Consider the following 19,421-nt stretch of genomic DNA (forward strand, 5'->3'; position numbering starts at 1 on the left):
TTTTGAAAACAGATATGGGTGGTCCCAGAAATGAGTGTGTGTGCAGCCACAAGGACATTGTGAATGGGTGTATACCAGGCATAGGCAAACTTGGCCCTCCAGATGTTTTGGGACTACAACTCCCATCATCCCGAGCTAACAGAACTAGTGGTCAGGGATGATGGGAGCCGTAGTCCCAAAACATATGGATGGCCGAGTTTGCCTATGCCTGGTGTATACCAAGATTAAAATCACCACTTTCTTCTTCAGTCACCTGGGCAGGAAAAGGTGTGCATCACCTAGCGAGGGGTGTGTTTTCAAATGCATTTCAAGTAATTGCAGGCATCCTTGTGGATGACAGGATCTAGAATCCAATCTAGACTGAAAGTAGCACATTGACGGCGAACGGGAATGGTTCCAGACTGAGAAAAACTACGTTTTTTTGTTACAGCTGGGTCAGTGTGTACTCAGCCATGCCTTTAGAAAGTAACTATGATTGCAACACTGACACATTTGTGAACATCTTAGTAGCACAGTTTGAAGAAAAGTACACAAGGTTCTAGAAATTGTACTTGCCCTCCCAGCGTTCAGAGCTGGATACTTCTTTTTGTAGAGACAAGAGGGTTTCAAAGAGAAGAAACCCTTCTCTTGTCTGGCTTTGTTAGTTGTGCAGACCCAGAGAGCAACTATGTTGAGATAATCCTAAACAGGAAACAAGCCCTTGGCAGGTTTACTAATACAGACATGCGTTGTCCCTAAGTCACAGATGTTTGACAGGAAAGTACCTGGATCATATTGGTTCATAACATCATTGGGGGGGTGGGGGGAAGCCCCACATCCTGCTTATTCCATGATCATTAAGGAAATAAATGAAACATGTTTTTTATCGAGATGTGGTTACTACGGAACTAAACTTAAACCTCCTGGAAGCAAGTGCAGCGAGCCTCTCAATAGTAACCATCTGCATTTTTATTTAATCAGTGCAAAACGCAGGGGTCACTGCTGAGGAAATACACAAAAATGGCTGGGTTAGCTGGATAATCTCTGGGTCCATTAGGATTTATCTCAATTTTACTCACACTCTTGTGTATCTGGAACCATTTATGTGCGCAGAATTTCTTAAGGAGCTGGATGTTTCCTCAAAGCTGTATTTATATTCCACAAGCCCCTGGTAGGTAAGGAAAACTGAACCTATATTACAATGATATCCTAGTTACTACACTATTTATCCGTGAGACTTTTTTGTTTTCAAGAAATACCAAATCGTGAGGGGCCTTGTCACTGCTTCTTCATAGCTTGACTCCATGCAAATAAGGAGTTGGAGGCCTCTGTCCGCCTGCCCTTGGGTACAGTAAGGTCTTCAATAACCTCTGCTTTCCCAACAAACCATAGTTAGCCATTGCATGTCAATGTGGAAAACTGTGACTTGCTCAAACCATTGATTCCCGGAAAAGCAGGATGATGAACGTAGATTTAACTGTATGAACCATGTATGAAACTTGTGTGATGGCCTTAGCTGATAATTCCACCCTAGAATCCTGACCCATCATGTTCTCAGACACCTTTGTGGTTTGTCAGGAACCAGACTGCAAATATTACTCATCACATTTTTAACCAAAGGACTCAGGGTAGCATACATAGCTGAGATTGCTCCATCTTCACAACACCCCTGTGAGGTTACTGATTGAGAGAATGGCAGGCCCAAAATCACCCACTGAGCTTCATGGCTGAGTCGGAATTTGAATTTGGGCCACAAGTTCCCCATTCCAAATTTGACTGCATTCTAATCTAGGACGGAGATACATCCAGAGCTCAGATGTGGTCCTTGGCCTACTTTCATCCTATGTGGCCTAATTTGTGTTCCCAGACATTTGCTAGTGCTTAGTTCCAGCAAATAATGCTAAATTTGACACTGGCCTGGATTATCAAGATTTTTGGTGGAAGGTGATACAGACATGTTTTCATAAATAATTGGCAGGCCCCTGGGGTAAGGGGAGAAGTCTGGATGAGTAGAGTGGTTTAATAATCAATCCCTCTTCACTGGAAACATCTGTGAAAGGAATAGAGGTCTCCTAATGCGGGTGGCTCTGTGGTTTAACCGATTTGCCGATCAGAAGGTCAGCGGTTCAAATCCCCGCGACAGGGTGAGCTCCCGTTGCTCGGTCCCTGCTCCTGCCAACCTAGCAGTTCGAAAGCACTTCAAAGTGCAAGTAGATAAATAGGTACCGCTCTGGTGGGAAGGTAAACGACGTTTTCGTGCGCTGCTCTGGTTCTCCAGAAGCAGCTTAGTTATGCTGGCCACATGACCTGGAAGCTGTACGCCAGCTCCCTCGGCCAATAAAGCGAGATGAGCGCCGCAACCCCAGTGGCCACCACTGGACCTAATGGTCAGAGGTCCCTTTACCTTTTAACAACTCTCAATACCCTCAACGAACTACAGCTCCCATAATTCTTTAGGGGAAGCCATGACCATTGGATGTGGTATCAGTATCATAGTGCTTTAAATGTATGGTGTGAATGTGGCCTGACATGGAATTGGATTGCACTGTTAAGGAAATTCACAGAAAGAATATTTTCCCTATATTCCTCCCACCACCATCATCCTATATTGTTCAGGAGGGTCCCCAACCCTGTGGACAGTCTTCTGGAGGTACAAGTGGCTGCAGGCGGGATCAGGCAGCATTCCTTCCATGAAGTTCATGAAGCTAACTTGTCTTCAGATCCAAACCATAGTGACAACATCTGGTAATCACTATATTACTGGCTTGCGAGGATAATAGGCTTGCGTATTTGTTGGAAGTGAGCTGCACTGATTTTAATGGACTGTCCTTCAAAATCATGTCATTTTAGTAATTTGCTTTAAAGTACAGTCAATTCCTAATAAGGAGATAGTTTTAAAAAGTAGATTTCAGTTTTATATATATATATTTTATTCAGTGTCTTCTCCTGCACAAAGACACATTTCCCAATGTAAAGAAGTTGTATCAGATTGGATTTCTAGCCTTTTTCAAAGCATTAGATAACCTCAGCTTTGCTCGTTTTGGAATTGTGTAAGTAACACATCACAACCAGATGTTGAATCTGAAAGGAGAAGAGAGAAAACACCACCCCATCTTTTTCCATATAGTATACAGCATAGAGTAGACCACTGGATACCAAATATTCTGATAATGTCTAATGAATATTCATCTTTTGCAGTGGGGAATTCTGAGCAGCACATTTGTCTCCCCTCTAATTCAAACAAACCTGCAGACTGCTTTGAAGTCGACTGAGCTTTGATGGGAGCCATTCCCTTTTTAATTGCAGGTGTGTCCCGCAATGCAGAGCCTTATTAGACGTCTTCATGTCTGAAGCTAATGGAAGCCTCTTTGATTTGGGCTCCAGTCCAAACCATGCATACTTGGAAGTGAGTTCTAGTGAAATTAGTGGGACTAGCATCCAAGCAAATGTGTTTAGAATTAGGCTGCTTATTTATTTTTCTGATCCAAATATATTTCACACACTTTCAAGGACCACGCGGTTGAGGGCCAGAAACCGTTTTCTGAAGATGTAATTATATGCGAATGCACTTGCATTTCGTTATTATTGTTGATAAAATTGACCTTGGTCTTTGAAGCAAAAAATCATCCCTACTTTAAATTCTCAGAGAGCCAAAGCAGACGTGAAGTTTGTCACATAGTTTGTCTTGCATATGTTTTACTATCATCATCATTATTTTAAAAGCACAGGAGCCCCTCAGCCTGATAAGTATGGGGAGAGGGGGCTTTAATCTTTTGCAGCCCCACTGGCCAGATCGTAGCCATGGTAGGTCAGACATCTGAAAGAAGCACGCAACACAGAAGATGCACACATGGCCCACATTTTTTGCTCGAGTGTGCAAAGTAGATGCTCAAGCACTACCCTACCCCAATTAATGGTGGGGCCATCTTGAGTGATAAGATTACTTCTGAGCTTTTACATTCTCCAGTTTTCTAGTATGCAGGCAGTCCCTTGTTTGTGCCTGTTCAATAAGTGCACGGCCATGTATATGCGCACCGCACTGAACCCTAAAGTGACCCAGTAACGTCATAAAGATGTCACAGAAACATCATGAAAGGGGCTCGGGTGGAGCAGGGTGTTTGCAGGCTTTTTCATTGGGTTTCAGTTATACACAAGTTCACCAACGTCTGCTGTGCCTTGGGATGTAAGCCCCGTGTAAAGGGAGGGCTGCCTGTATACACAGCTCTGACTTTCAAGGTTCTGTTTTCACCACGCTGAATATGATGATCAGTCACCGCTGAGTTCTGATGTCCTTGCTCTTTTGTAATACTACTGATGTAAAACAGGACAAAATGTGAACAAACAGGACAAATACCACATTACATTATCTCCTTTGCAAGAGATTAGTCTTCTTTTCAGCAGAACACTTCACTGTTATCTCAGCCAGGCAGGCTTAGACTCTCCTACAAAACAATTTTCTTTTCTCTTGAGATCTATATATTATTTACTACTCCCACTATCGCTCCTTTGGTTGTGTTCCTCCTGACTGCGTTTGTTTTTATTACAGGCAACTATGCTCTTGGAAGATGCCCTAGGGATTGCCTTGAGAAAGGGTATTGGCTCTTACACTATCCATCCAACTTTCAGGTTAAAAAAAATGCAAACTTTTGGAAATGGCGAATTCATCTTTGTAAAAATGTTCAAAAACTCCACAACTGCCTGCTGCCTCTGGCGCTTCTGCCACTGACATCAACTCAATATGATATTATTATTATTATTATATCTTTTTATGATCTTGATGAAGTTATTTTGATTATATCTTGTATGTCACACAGAATTGCAGGAGAGTATACAAAAATGGCACACAGTGCACATCCAGCCCAACTTCGAAGCCTTAGGCAGAATCATAGATAGCTCCTAAGAACATACTGTAGCCCATGTTCGTATGGTAATGTATGGCAATGAACACTGTGAAGCAGTGAGCAGATTTAGCTGAGGTTTAGTAAATTTTAGATGGGGTTTAGTAAACTTTAGATGGTTAAAGCATGGTTAGGCAATAGGTAGAGAAGGGTAAAGTGTTAAATCTTTGGGTGTAGATCTGAAATAATTTGTTAACAATGGCAACAAAACAAATCTCCCCCTCCCCTTAATTATACTGCTGAAATGGAAAAATGTGGGTGGTGGGCTAACAGGAGTGGATTTGTGTGTGGAAAATCTGTGATCTTAATGCAGTTCCAGTATTTGTGCCTTCAGTATTTCACCTTTAAGAAACTTACCTCCATCTTGGATCCATTCTCTGAGTATTTCTGATCAGGGGATCTCACCCAATATTTCCTTAAGCTTTTTGAAATCAGACTTCTTAAAGTCCAGAGTGCATGTCTGACCACACTTAGTTTTCCCTTTCCTTTGTAAAATGAAACCTAAAAAACATGATCATTTCCTCCCAAGGTTCCCAGTTCATGGAACCTTTCCTGCCTGTTGGTGAGGACCAGGTTCCAAGAGGGATGACCCCCTTGTTGCTTCTTCCACCTTCTGAGAATAGATGTTCATTTGTCATATTTAAAACAGCTATTTTAATTATTTAATTCCCGTCATGGCTTAAATTTTAAAGAGAGAGAGATTTTAAGCTTTATTCTTATTAGTCTCCCCGGATAGCCTTTTACGTGTTCTAATGACTTGAGAAGATTTACATTTTAATGAGCTAAATTAGCCATTTTATGCTGCTAATTGTGCCCTTGGAGATAATTCTCCCATCTACAATATCCCAGATAAAATTAACTAGTTCTTACATTTACCTCTTTCCCAGCTACCTTCACCCATTGGACTCAAAGGGGAGAGAGACACTTCCAGAAACAAGGTCTGGGGTGCAGTTATGGTTTCTGTTGCTCCACTGATTCCTGTCGTCCAGTCCAATTATTTTCTGGTTTTTAATGAAAAATATACACAAAATGTTCCTAGTATATTTAGGAATATACTAATTCCACAACTGTAGCCTAACAGGAGCCAGTGCAATGATAAAGTACTTTAAAAAAAAAATGAATCCAGGATAAATGTCTATATTGATACCTAAAGAAAGTAATATTGTACATCAGCAGAGCGATCAGCAACAAATTCTGAAACACTGCCATCTTGTGACAACAGGCAAGGAAATAGAATTAAGCATTGTGCGGTTTGTTTGGTTCTTTGGGGTTTTTTTGCCCCACCTGTTTAATGCTTTGTGTGTCCAAAACGGCTTAGCTTTTCTGGGTTTTTTAGTTACTGATGTGTGGCTTTCAAAGGCTGGACTGGCTCTCATATACATACATTAGAGATCTGTTAATGAGGTTCTGCTCAGTGATGCCATCAGAGCAGAACTTTGAGGCCAAAGTCCATGGCCCCAGGCAACAGAAGAGGAGCAACGTTAACTCACACTTTCCACATTTTGAAGTAATGCACATTATCATCTAAAGAAGGCCTTCCCCAGGTAAGAGCATCAACTCTAAAATGCTTTAATTACACCACTGGCCCTACAGAACCTACATGGGTAAAATTTACATTCGTAAAATGGGTATTTTGTGCTACCCAGAACAGTTTCTTTGATGTGTCCCCGGTCCCCCCAAAAGTTGGGGACCCCATTATATAAATGAGCCAGTTCCATCCTCTCCCTTTCAATGCCATAGGGGGCTCCAAGTCATCAAGTTGTTCTTAGTTCCAAACTAAAGGTAAAGGTACCCCTGCCCATACGGGCCAGTCTTGACAGACTCTAGGGTTGTGCGCTCATCTCACTCTATAGGCCGGGAGCCAGCGCTGTCCGCAGACACTTCCGGGTCACGTGGCCAGCGTGACAAGCTGCATCTGGAGAGCCAGCGCAGCACACGGAACGCCGTTTACCTTCCCGCTGGTAAGCGGTCCCTATTTATCTACTTGCACCCGGGGGGTTCTTTCGAACTGCTAGGTTGGCAGGCGCTGGGACCGAGCGACGGGAGCGCACCCCGCGGCGGGGATTCGAACCGCCGACCTTTCGATCGGCAAGTCCTAGGCGCTGAGGCTTTAACCCACAGCGCCACCCGAGTTCCAAACTACCTCCAGGAAAAGTCAGTACATTCCTGGGCAGCTGCCATTAGTGCTGGGCCAGTTGATAAATTTACATCCGGTACAGTCCCATTAACACGTAGCAAAGACACTTAATAACATGTGCATATTACGTATGTTTATAGGCGTTCGTGTGTGTTTAAAGATGAGGAATCGGACCTCAAAATCTTCTATTTCCTCTTTGCATGGCGAGGAGCTTTTACTTGATCTGTTGCCGCAGATCCACTGAAGATCTTCTCTCCATTGTAGCCAATACCGCAGTGCCAGCACTCAACCCCTTATAGAGAATCAAATCACCAGCCCCTGGTCTGTTTTCAGCAAAGCCTGCAGCTAGATGCAGACATATTAATTGAAATACCAAAGGATGCTACAAGAACCCCAACATAGAAGCACCTCAATTTGCAGCATTCCTTTGGTTTTAAATAACTAGATGTGGATTAGATTAACAGACATTTAATAGGAGGAAACAATAGTGCTTTCTTCCAAATGAGGATTTAGAGAATGGTTCTAATCCTTAAAAAGCTTATGAATTTTACTGCAGTTCCACATTTAAAAGTTATTGTGGAAAATATCTGGGGCATCTTAACAGCTATACTTAATGCCCTAAGATTCTACACTTATTAGGATATCGATGGGGCTTTTCTTGTGGTTTCTACCACAGCCACTCCTGCCTCTCGAGAGATACCAGGCTCGCTTGTGGCTCCTTCACTGGATAGAGGGAAGGGGCAAGCAAAAACCACCTCCCTGTGTGTGAGCCTATCCCTTCTCCTCAGCAGAATGGCGATTTCAAAGGAGAGCCTCTCTGCCAAATTCATACGGTCACAGCAAAGACGCAGAAGAATTTTCCTTTCCCGTAATGGGAATAGCTAACAGCACTGCGCGACCCCAAACACATGTGCACGTTGGTTTGCTCAATCTTTTGCACAAGCCAAATTAATTCCAGTTGAGAAGCAGGCAGCTCAAGGCTCCAGAGCACAGAGCACAGCAGGCAGGCTGTCTATATGCAAAGGGAACCATATTATATCATTTTGGTAGGGGCAGCAGACAGCTGTAGCCACTCCCTACCATAAGCTATGAGGAGGAGCAAGGGAGTTTAAAGGTTCCATCAGAACAACTGCTAGGTGGAATGATGTTTGTGTGTGAATGGAAAAGAAATATAACCATGCAGGCTAAACCTGCACATATTACTTGCAAGTAAGTCACACTGTGTTCCATGGGATTTAGGCCCAGGTTACTGTGCATTAGATTGCAGCCTTAGTGTTTCAAATCCAGCCCTGTGTTTGGTTATTAGAACTACAGTGGTACCTCAGGTTACATACGCTTCGGGTTACAGATGCTTCAGGTTACAGACTCCGCTAACCCAGAAATAGTACCTCGGGTTAAGAACTTTGCTTCAGGATAAGAACAAAAATCGTGCTCCGGCGGCGCGGCAGCAGCAGGCGACCCCCATTAGCTAGGTTAAGAACAGTTTCAGGTTAAGAACGGACCTCCAGAACACATTAAGTTCTTAACCCAAGGTACCACTGTACTCTGTAACAGCAGAAGTTGAGAAACCATCACTTACCCTTTGTTCGTTGAAAAAGAAAAAGAGTTTTAAGAATTTTGGGCTTATTGTTTAATTGTTGTATGTTATATTTTTATCTATCTATCTATTATCTATCTATCTATCTATCTATCTATCTATCTATCTATCTATCTATCTATCTAGGGCTTTATGTTCTATGGTGTTGTTCAGCTGATAGTAGGACTTCCTTCAGCATAACAAGGATTGATACAATTTCTGACAATCCCTTCCTCCCCCTTGTAGCGCCACATGACCCTAGATGTGCTTGGGGGGTGGGAGTGGTCCCCCAAACCTCTGGAATAGATTTAAGGGAGTGGGAACTGCAGGAGAAGGGGGTGAGAATCATCAAAAATTACTTCCCTCCCTGTTTTATTGATGGAAGCTTCACCACCAGTTGAGTGAAACTGCACACACAGTATTGGATACATTGCCAAAACACATTGCAGTATTTAATATTACAGAAAGAACTTGGAAAGGCCACAGCATGTTGACAATGATAAAAAAAATGGTCTTTGTAATTCTTTGACCTGTGAAACCCCATGAAGGCACTGATGACCAACTTTTGTACAAAGAGCTTTGCAGAATCTGGGTCTGTCTAGAGACGGAAAAGCAGCTAGATTTGCTAAAGCCAAAGTCTAGTCATTATTTCATAACGCTTATTTGAAAAAGCCCCTTTGAGAACTGAGTCGATTTTGCCGTACTCTAGTTGCATGATAATAACTAGCAAGTGTTTTAGCAAAGTTAATCCTCTTCATTATACTAATAACTGAAGGAGATATCTTCACCAATATTCATAATAATTTAGTGAAAACTTTGCTGTGACTAGTCTTCGTTTTCAAATGCCTGAACCTTATTAAATAGATAAATTATCATCTTGTCAACACCCCCTTGTGGTGCTTGCTGTCTTTCCCCTGCAAAAGAACATTAGAGAAACATGCAGTTCCATACTTAAAGACCACATAAAAGCAGGTTTGAAAATAGAATGCAGGGAGGGAAGCCATAATGTCTATACTTGACATTAAAACTGATCAAAAATACATTTTACAGCCTATGGGGGTGAGCGGGGAAATTACTGCAGCATTATAGCTCATCGGTTTAGGCAAACATTGCTCTCAAGTAACCTCTTTGAAAAGAAATTCCCCTCAGTGCTTATCCTAATTTAGCTTTGGCTTCTTTAAACGCTGGGCAACAATCGTAACATCTCGGCACACACACGAGAAGGATGGGGATGTGGGACTGTTACACACATATCAGCACAGAACCTGTGTGCACATAGAGGTCTGTCCGTGTGTAGGAATTATAGTAACGTTTGACATGTCCTGTTCAAATCACCAAATCTTAACTCTTGCATTTCTTGTGAGACTTGTTCAGCTTTTTCCTACTTTGTGACCCAAATGAGTAGGATAGTCAGGGCCAAACTACACAACCTGTTAACATAATAAAACCTTTCTGGATCACACCAAGGGCCCATGGGTGGTGCTGTGGTCTAAACCACTGAGCCTCTTGGGCTTGCCAATCGGTAGGTCAGTGGTTCGAATTCCTGTGTGCGATAGGGTGTGCTCCCATTGCTCTGTCCCAGCTTCTGTCACCCTAGCAGTTCAAAAGCAAGCCAGTGCAAGTAGATAAATAGGTACTGCTGTGGCAGGAAGGTAAACAGCATTTCTGTGCGTCACGGTGTTCCGTTGTGCCAGAAGCGGTTTAGTCATGCTGGCCACATGACCCGGAAAGCTGTCTGTAGACAAACGCTAGCTCCCTCGGCCTGAAAGCGAGATGAGCACCGCAACCCCAGACACCTTTGACTGGACTTAACCGTCCAGGGGTCAGAGCCTGCAACCAGAAGCTGAGTGCAGCCATGTTCTCCCTACCAGCACTGCACAGAAGTATACTGTCTCTGGTGGTGGAGGTCTCATGACAGGTAGCCATGGGTAGTCTCATCCTCCATGAATTTATCTAATTTATCTAATCTTTTTTAAAGCCAAGTTGGTGACCATCCCTTCTTTGTAGGACTGAACCCCACAGTTTAACTATGTGAAAGAGTATATAAAATTATTCCAGTTAGACCTTTTTAATGAACAGTTAACTTGCACAGAAGGCATGAACAGGGAGACATACTTTCATCTGCCATCCTGAAGACCTGTCTGTGTATATCAAAAGCTTGCCAATATACTCACCTTTTTTTCTCTTGTTTTTTTTTTACCAGTGTCCCAAATCACTTCTGATCCTATGCAAATGTCTTCTCTTGATTGTGTACAGGTTCAGTTCACTTCAAACGAATTGTGTTTACATTTATGGGGAAGCTTCTGGTCTGCTAAGCATAATTTAATTTGAATACAGTGTAATTGCTATTAAGTGTTTTCCTTTATCACTCTGTAACTATTCTTTAGTTAGTACTTAGCAAAGCGTTTAAAGTGAAATTTTCCATTGTCACTTTCTTTCATTTTTTTCCCTGCAAGGACATACTAATTTAGCATAAAAGGGGATTTTCCTAATCAGCAAGAGAACATATGGTTTTTTTGTCTAATTAGAAGACAGCTGCAAAACATTTTAAAGACTTATTTGACTATTATGCACCAGGATTCAGAGTATATATATTTTGGGTTATATATAATGACCTGGACTTTTTTTTTTTTAGCTTCTCAAAATTAATGCAATTTACTGTTAAACAACAAAGCAAGAATTTTACAAGAAATTGAGTCAAATTGTTGGCATAAACCAAAAGGTTTCCTCCATTTCTCCAAGCAGAGTCTAAGCCAGCAGAGGTTGTGGCATTAGGGCAAACAGGCCACAGCCCCACCAACCTCATTTGGCCAGCAAACTGCCCCCACCTGCCTGCCTCCTCAAAGCACTTAGCTCCTCCTCTTCCTTAGTCTCAGTGTTGCCCATTGTAGAACTCAGCAGGGAGGAGGATCAGAACAAAACCAGAAGGAGCTGTCTTTGCACATCATTTACTCCTACTCCCCCTATTGTTGGTCTCCTTGCCTTCTGCCCTTTCAGCCCCAGTAGACGCCAGCACCACTGGTCTAAGCAAGACATCAAACCAGGGCTGGGCCAAGATATTTTTCTGGCTGTCCAGAAGCTAACCAGGCTGGCAGTTCAATTATTTCTTCAGCCTTAGCCAGTGGCCACCACAACACTTGAGGGCAGCAGGCTGGCTTAGGGGGTGCAGGGCAAGCTGCGTGGTACCCACAGCTGTCTCCCTGTGCTCACTTGATACTCCCAGAAAACACTATATTTCTACTCTGGCTTGCGAGGAAGCTGCCTTCTCTTCTCTATCAGTGCATGGCGTTTATGCTAGACAAGAGGGCCCTTCTAGCCAACCAGAGCGTGTCAACAGAGAAAGGGTAGTGCTAGCAAAGCTCTTCTCTGTCAGCAGTTGCAATTTATGATGGCTGCTCACACAGGTGCTTTTCCAGCTGGCTAACCAGCATAAACAAGAGTGCGCTGGGATGAGTTCTATCTAATACTGTGTGCCAACTGCAAATATTGCTTATTGTGTTTGGTGATAAGTCCTGCTTGATCCTTTGAACGCAGGGGTGCATTCTCAAATTTGGTCGAGCCGCCAGTCCTGGCATTGTGATTTAACAGGGCTTTGGGTCAGTATAATCCAGTATGAGGAATCCATGCCAGGCATAAGAGTCTGGAATAGCAACACAGCTTGGATCAGAGCTGTATAATAGTTATTTAAAAGGCTAACAAGGTGGAATAAGAGAGCACAAGGAAAGAATTTATAAACAGCTCACTGGGCAATCTATAACTCAAAAATTCTACTCTTGCATTATAGTTCTCAGGTATTTAATCTTCCAATATGAGTTGATTGTGTTGTTAAAAGCAGCTGCTTCAAAGTAGATACAAATTTTGTTCCTATCAATGTGATGTGCAGAATAAATTTATCCCAAAGGAGAAAAGTTTGTGGTTTGCGGAAGCTGGAAATGTATATTTTATGACCTAGTCAGTTCCTTATACAATGGTACCTCAGTTTAAGTACTTAATTCGTTCCGGAGGTCCATTCTTAACCTGAAACTGTTCTTAACCTGAAGCACCACTTTAGCTAATGGGGCCTCCTGCTGCTGCTGTGCCGCCAGAGCACGATTTCTGTTCTCATCCTGAAGCGAAGTTCTTAACCCGAGGTACTATTTCTGGGTTAGAGGAGTCTGTAACCTGAAGCGTATGTAACCTGAGGTACCACTGTATGTGAAATTCTACTTTCAGCTCTTTCCCCCAGGTAACAAAGTCAGGGAACTCCACCCAGTTCAATTTGGGAATGCCAGCCAGGTCTCAGCTGGGAAGTGTCTGGCATGCCTGAACCTTGCTCAAAGCAGGAAGGAGGCTAGCGCTTATAAACTGATGCACAGAGAATTCAATCCTGCTTTGCGCAGTAGTTCCCTGGACCCCAGCAGACCCCAAGTTTGTTAGGTGGGTGTTTCCACACACCTTGTCAAAGGTTGCCTGCCAACATGATAAAAATCTGGCACACTGGGCCAAAATGGTTCCCCACCCCTGCTGTTCAAGTTCTTTAAACAAGATGCCACCACTGAGAAATCTCAACCAATCCAGTTCTAATCTGTAATTGTTCAGGGACATGGATGAGTTTCAGGTAGATGAATCTAAACAGCAGACCCTAAGCCATTATCACAAGTTGCAGAAGTCTGCAAAGTATGTTTTCCATGCTGTACAGTTGCCGCTGTTTCAACTTTTATTTCTCCAAGACCCTTTTTGACATGCAAAATATGTTGAATGGATCCAAGCCTCTTTCTATATTTACATCTATTTAAGAAACATAAAACCCATTTCCCCTTCTGGAAAAAAAAATGCATATTCCGGAGAATGAACTCATTTCCTGCATTATTTACATGTAACCATGACATAGGTCTACACATGAACATAATAAATTAATTGGATTGAGTTCTGAAGAGAAACACACGCATGCTTCAGTAATTAAATTTTTATTTGTGATTAAGTTGCAGAGAATACACAATATTCATATTTTACTTAACACGCAAAATATTTAGTTTTGTTGCCCAATCTTCCATTAACAAATGATAACATCCCCACTCTAATCCGCACTGCATGTTTTCATATACCGGAATCCTGTTTTGAAGCTTTATGATCCTAATCAGTCACATAAAACTTGCAATTATGTTACAAGAAATTGTTTTCCTTTCTTATAGTTATGTACAATATTAAAAACAAAACCCTTTTAAGTCATGTTGGTAGGAAAGGAAATTTTACCCACTTAGAACAGTACATGCTACCAGATAAGAGGAAATTATAGGAGTTCTGATTCCAATTTGAAATACACTTAACAAGTTCTGACTCTGAAGTAACATGGAGCTTTCTAAATTTCCACACTTGTATCAGTTAACAAAAGAGCAAAACATACAAAATGCATTCCAGATTTGTTATCTGACAGAAACTGCTAAGCACAAAAACAAGCAAGAAAAATTATTAGAGCCAACAGCATTGTTCTGTGCCAACACTTATTTCTATGGGATAACCAGCTTCATCTAACCAACATTCTTAAATCTAATTAATTGCATGAAGGGGTTAATACCATAGAGTCCTGCCAGACTTAATCTAGAATTCTGGAAACAGGTAATCAAGTCTATTGTTCACCCTCAGTCTACATGTGGATCCAGTGTGTGAGCTCTGAGTTGCTGCCTCAAGCTGCATGGCTTTTACAAGCCGCTCAGGTTCCTAGACCAATAATTTAGGAGCTTTTGCCACTTTGTAACTGAACTAAGTTTTACTGCCTGTGCAACTTTTCTGAAGCACATGAATCTGACCTTTGAAGAGTTTGTAAGTAAACCATTTTTTAACATACCAAAAGTGTGAGTTTTTTCCCCCTATGCTGGAGGAAGAGGGAAACTTTGGAAACAAACTTTTAAGGGAACATTTTTGGAACTCACTTTAAAGGGTATATTTTAAAGGTCTAATAACCTATATTTCCATACTTTACTTTGCTGCATATTGTGATTTTAAATCTCTGCTGGGATACCAGAGTACTTGCCCCAAATTTGGATCTTGGCATCTAAGATTTATTTTGTCATTGTACCAAATTTGTTGCTGGCTTAGCAGTCCCTCTGCCATATAGTGCTATCCTATTCATGTTTACTTAAAATTTCTGCTGTATCTAATGGAGCTTATTTTCTTAGGTGTGTTTAGGATTGTAGCCATAGGTGTTTCTAGAGGCATCCTTACCTGGCAGCGATAATGGCTCTCCTAGCTGTGGTGCCAAACTATTGTCTGGGGAAATCACTGTTCTAATCACCACCTTTCACAGTGTGAATGTAAATAAGATTGTTGAAAATACTAATTAAAGGTTCAAATAAGTAAGCATTGTTCTCCAACACCTGCTCTTTGCATTTCCTCCCTCAGGCCTATATTTGAGCCACTCAGTTCCTTGTGAAAGCAACTGCTGACATTTATAAAATTATTAAAATACGCAGGAATATTATTTGCAGTTTCCTATTTGTCATGTTGCAAGGGCCAAAAGCTTTTCTGCTTCTAAAACTTAATGAAATGTGTGCAGACTTGTAATATTGAATGTACCCCTGGAGTCAGTAATCTTGACCATATGAAGCTTGTTTTAATACTGGCTTGGTTAAAAAATAAAAAGTTTTCAATCTGAAGGACAAAGAACAATTTATGGCACAGCAAGGCTGCCCAAGATTTTTATACCTCCTATTCTTTCTAAAGTATTATAGGCTGAATTCATAAATGGTAACAGCTCTTCTATTATATGCCAACGGGACATCACTAATTGTAGCAACGGGAGCTCTGTTACAATCTGCTGCATCCAAACAGTACTCAAGAGAAAGCCCACTGAAATCGTGGGTACAGTGGTACCTCGGGTTACATACGCTTCAGGTTACAGACTCCGCTAACCCAGAAATAGTGCTTCAGGTTAAGAACTTTGCTTCAGGATAAGAATAGAAATCGTGCTCCAGCGGCGCGGCGGCAGCACGAGGCCCCATTAGCTAAAGTGGTGCTTCAGGTTAAGAACAGTTTCAGGTTAAGAACGGACCTCCAAAACGAATTAAGTACTTAACCCGAGGTACCACTGTACTACTATCACTCCAAATTTCTATGGCCCAGAATTCTACTCCAGCCTCCAAAACACAATTGGCCGATTCTATAAATTGCTGTGCTGACAGAGCAGATTTCTCTGACACTAGGCCTTTGTTGTTATGACTCACAATCTGATCCTGACAAACGTTCTCAGATTGTTTCATTAAAACATGCCATGATGGCCCACCTGATCTTTCACATCTGACAGGTTTCATAATTAAAGCTGTTTACAAAGTATTGGCAAATGTTGACATTTGCCCAAGGAACTAATTTGCTGCTCACCATCAAGACTGAGTTCCTGGTCTGCACTTTTCTATCTTCTTTTAATCTCAGTTCACCCCTGGTGTTTGTTGATCAGTTGCAGACTAAGTAACTGCTGGGGCTTGTTTAGTGAGCCTTTTAGGAGAACCAAGCACAAAGATTTTGCCTGAGATCCAAGGACAAGATCAGGCTCTTGTTTCTGGAGCAGAGTCCCAACAGTGTGTAAAAGGTGGTTACTTTTTGAAACACTACCATATACTGACTTGTTCAACAAAGTACACCAGCCAAGCAGCAATTAGTCGAATGCTCTAGTCTTTCCAACTGGAATACAACCAATTTGAGTTAAAAACTAGGTATCAGATTGCTCAACATATTACAAGAAATTGTTTCATATAGTGTTTGAAAAACCATGTGCATAGCCATTAGCACTATTCTGCAAATCTTTGTGCTACAGGTTGTGCACATATGATGAAACCGGGAACTTAGAGCATACTGCACGTTTCCACAAGCAGTAGAATATATTTTTATTCTGTTTTTTTCCTGACATAATGCTCTGATGAGAAATGTACTATAGCTCTTCCATGAGCAGATGTTATCGTGCACATACAGGAGAATCCAAATGGAGCTAACCAATTGAGCAGTTTTTCAAATTAGGTCCCTGGCTGATCTTATGGTGCAGCCATGGAGCTGTTTAATATGTTTTAATGAAACTTGCACACCACACCATAAATATGTCTATTTGGCATTAAACATCCTTAATTGTATTAACCCAGGGAGTTGGCACTTACACCACTGTGAAGATTATGGGGAGAAAATTAAACACTATTTCACGAGGTCAAACTTTTGTTTAAATTGCATCATAATTACATTAACACACACTTGCAATACCTAACTGTAATAGAACATTTTTTCCAAAATAGACAATTCATGTGTAAGTTAACACTAGCTTGTGGTTTTATGGGACTTCAGTTGATAACAACCAATATTACAAACCAAGTATTTCACTGGCAATATTAAATTTCTATGTACACAAATACGTGTAATATATAATCCTGTAAATGCTATTGGAACAGTGTAAGTGAAGATGTTGAAGATATCCAACCCATTACAAAAAAGTGTGCAAGACTAGAACAAAGCACCTAAATGATACCTTAGGAGGGCTCTCCAAGTTGAAGGCAAAACCCGGAGTGTTATGTTGGCACACAGTGGTTTTTCTAGCAATTTGCTCCAATACAGCCCCTTCCATCCTCTGAAAAGCTGTGCGCAAAGGTCACAAGAACCCCAAAGCAGGACTCAATGACGCGTGCAGAACTGCAGTCAGAAATAGGGCTGGGCGATAACTGGTTTTCAATATTGTGATATATCACCAGCTAAACATGGTGATATACCAATATATCACAGTATCTGAAATAAGGAACTACGCCATAGCTGTCAACTTACAGATTTGAAAATAAGGGACCAGCAGCCTTGAAAATAAGGGACCAGCAGCCAAAATAAGGGACCTGCAGCCTCACCTGTTCCAGGCACTCCAGTTTTCCTGTCCTCCTGCAGTCTGGTCAAACTCATGCTGGTAGCTTCGAGAACACTGTCCAACCAACTTTGTAACCAGAGGTTCAACTGAATAGAATCTGAATCACATGCACCACAAGGCCTATGCAGCCTCAACTTAAGATGCCTCCCCGGCCTGGCTTTGCACTGCAAAGTTTGCAGCAGCACGTGCAACAAAATGGCATCCAGCATTCAAAAACCCCCTCAGCTTGCACTAACGAGCCACACACAAGGCATGCAAGCTCCACTCCCCAGTCGTTCTTAGACTTCTTACTGGGTGAGCAACACAGCCAAGGAACACAGTTGGAGCCTCCCTGCTCCTTGGCCGGCAGGGAGGGAGGGAGAGGAGCTGCTTCCTTTGAAATTTAGGGGACATCATTTAAGGGACATTTAAGGGACATCATAAGGGACAGCAGCGGGACATGGCGCTGGAATAAGGGACTGTCCCTTCAAATAAGGGACACTTGACAGCTATGAACTATGCAGAGGTGAACAGGACAATGTCCTGGCAACTGCTACTACTTAGGGGCTAAAACTGATAAATTATATTATCAATCACCTCATGGTCACTTTCAGCAGCAGGCAAGCCAAAAGACATCCTAACAGGACTTTTGGTTTTGGGCTTGGCTACCAAAGAGTGGCAGCAGTAACAGCATTGGCCTGTTAGGCCTCACAGTGGTGACAGGATTTGGCAGCAGAAGTGCCAGACAGCGGCCTGCAAATCCTCGTGTGGTGGAGACCTAGCCGGGGGGGGGGGGGGGCTTGCGGCAGTAACAGAATATTGCAATATTCTGGCAATGGTGACGGCAATAGTAGTGGCAGCCTGCAAGTCCTCCTGAGGGTAGCGGGAGGAAGTGGCAGAAGCTGGCAGCCTGCCTCAGTGAGGCCTTGCACACCACCTCTGCTTCTGCCACTGCCTCCTGCCACCACTGCAAGGCCTCACAAGCCACTGTCACTGCCACCGCCATGACAAGACCTTGCAGGCCATTGCCACTTTTGCCACTACAAGGCCTTACAGGCCACTACTGCCCCCACTACAAGACCTCACAGGCTGCTGTTGCCTACTGCTGTGGCGAGGCTTCACAGGCTGCCGATTATTGTGCCAGGCTGCCACTGCTTCTGCCCCTTCCCCGCTGTTGTTAATTCTGCCACCTCCCGGCTGCTGCCACTTTTGCCACCTAGGAGGCCTGCTGGCAATCTGGCAGTCCCAGATTTGTATTCATTATGACTCATTGATGTACTTTGGATTGTCCTACATGCCACCATTTGGTAGCCAAGCCCCAAACCAAAAGTCCTATTGGGATGCATTTTGGCTTGCCTGCTGATGAAACTGACTTTGTGGTGATTGATAATACTGTCATTTATCCATTTTAGACCTCTTAAGTAGCAGCAGTTGCCTGGACATTGTCCTGTTCACCTCTGTATAATTCCATCCTTATTTCAGACATTGTGGTACACTGCAACCTTTAGCTGGAGAGTTATCGTGATGGTGAAAACCAGGTATCACTTAGCCCTTACACACATTATGCTTTGCGATATATTGCCTGCTCAAATATTATGAAACAATTATCACGATGTGAGCTTCAAATCGGTTTTGGACCATATATTGATATATTGCCCAGCCCTAGCCAGAAAGCAAAATTGCTAAACCATCACATTCTAAGTGGAAGCATTTCCACTCACTCAGAAGACTCTCTTGATCTCAGCCAAAAAGCTTGTGTCATTTCAGAGCTGCTCTTCTACCTCGTCTGTAGAGTGTTAAAAAGACTTGTGTTTTAAAAGTTTTACAGAGAATCAAATAATAGAAAGCATTTTAAAGAGGTTGTTTCATTAAATTTTTAAGTAGGATTCTGACACGAGATGGTCAAAACCATTGCTCTGAAACAGAACCACACGTACAACATACAAGAGCACAGTTCTGCATTTTAGTTGTTAACGCCCAAGAACAAAC

This window comes from Podarcis muralis, chromosome 9 (assembly GCF_964188315.1).
Source record: "Podarcis muralis chromosome 9, rPodMur119.hap1.1, whole genome shotgun sequence".
NCBI lineage: Eukaryota > Metazoa > Chordata > Lepidosauria > Squamata > Lacertidae > Podarcis > Podarcis muralis.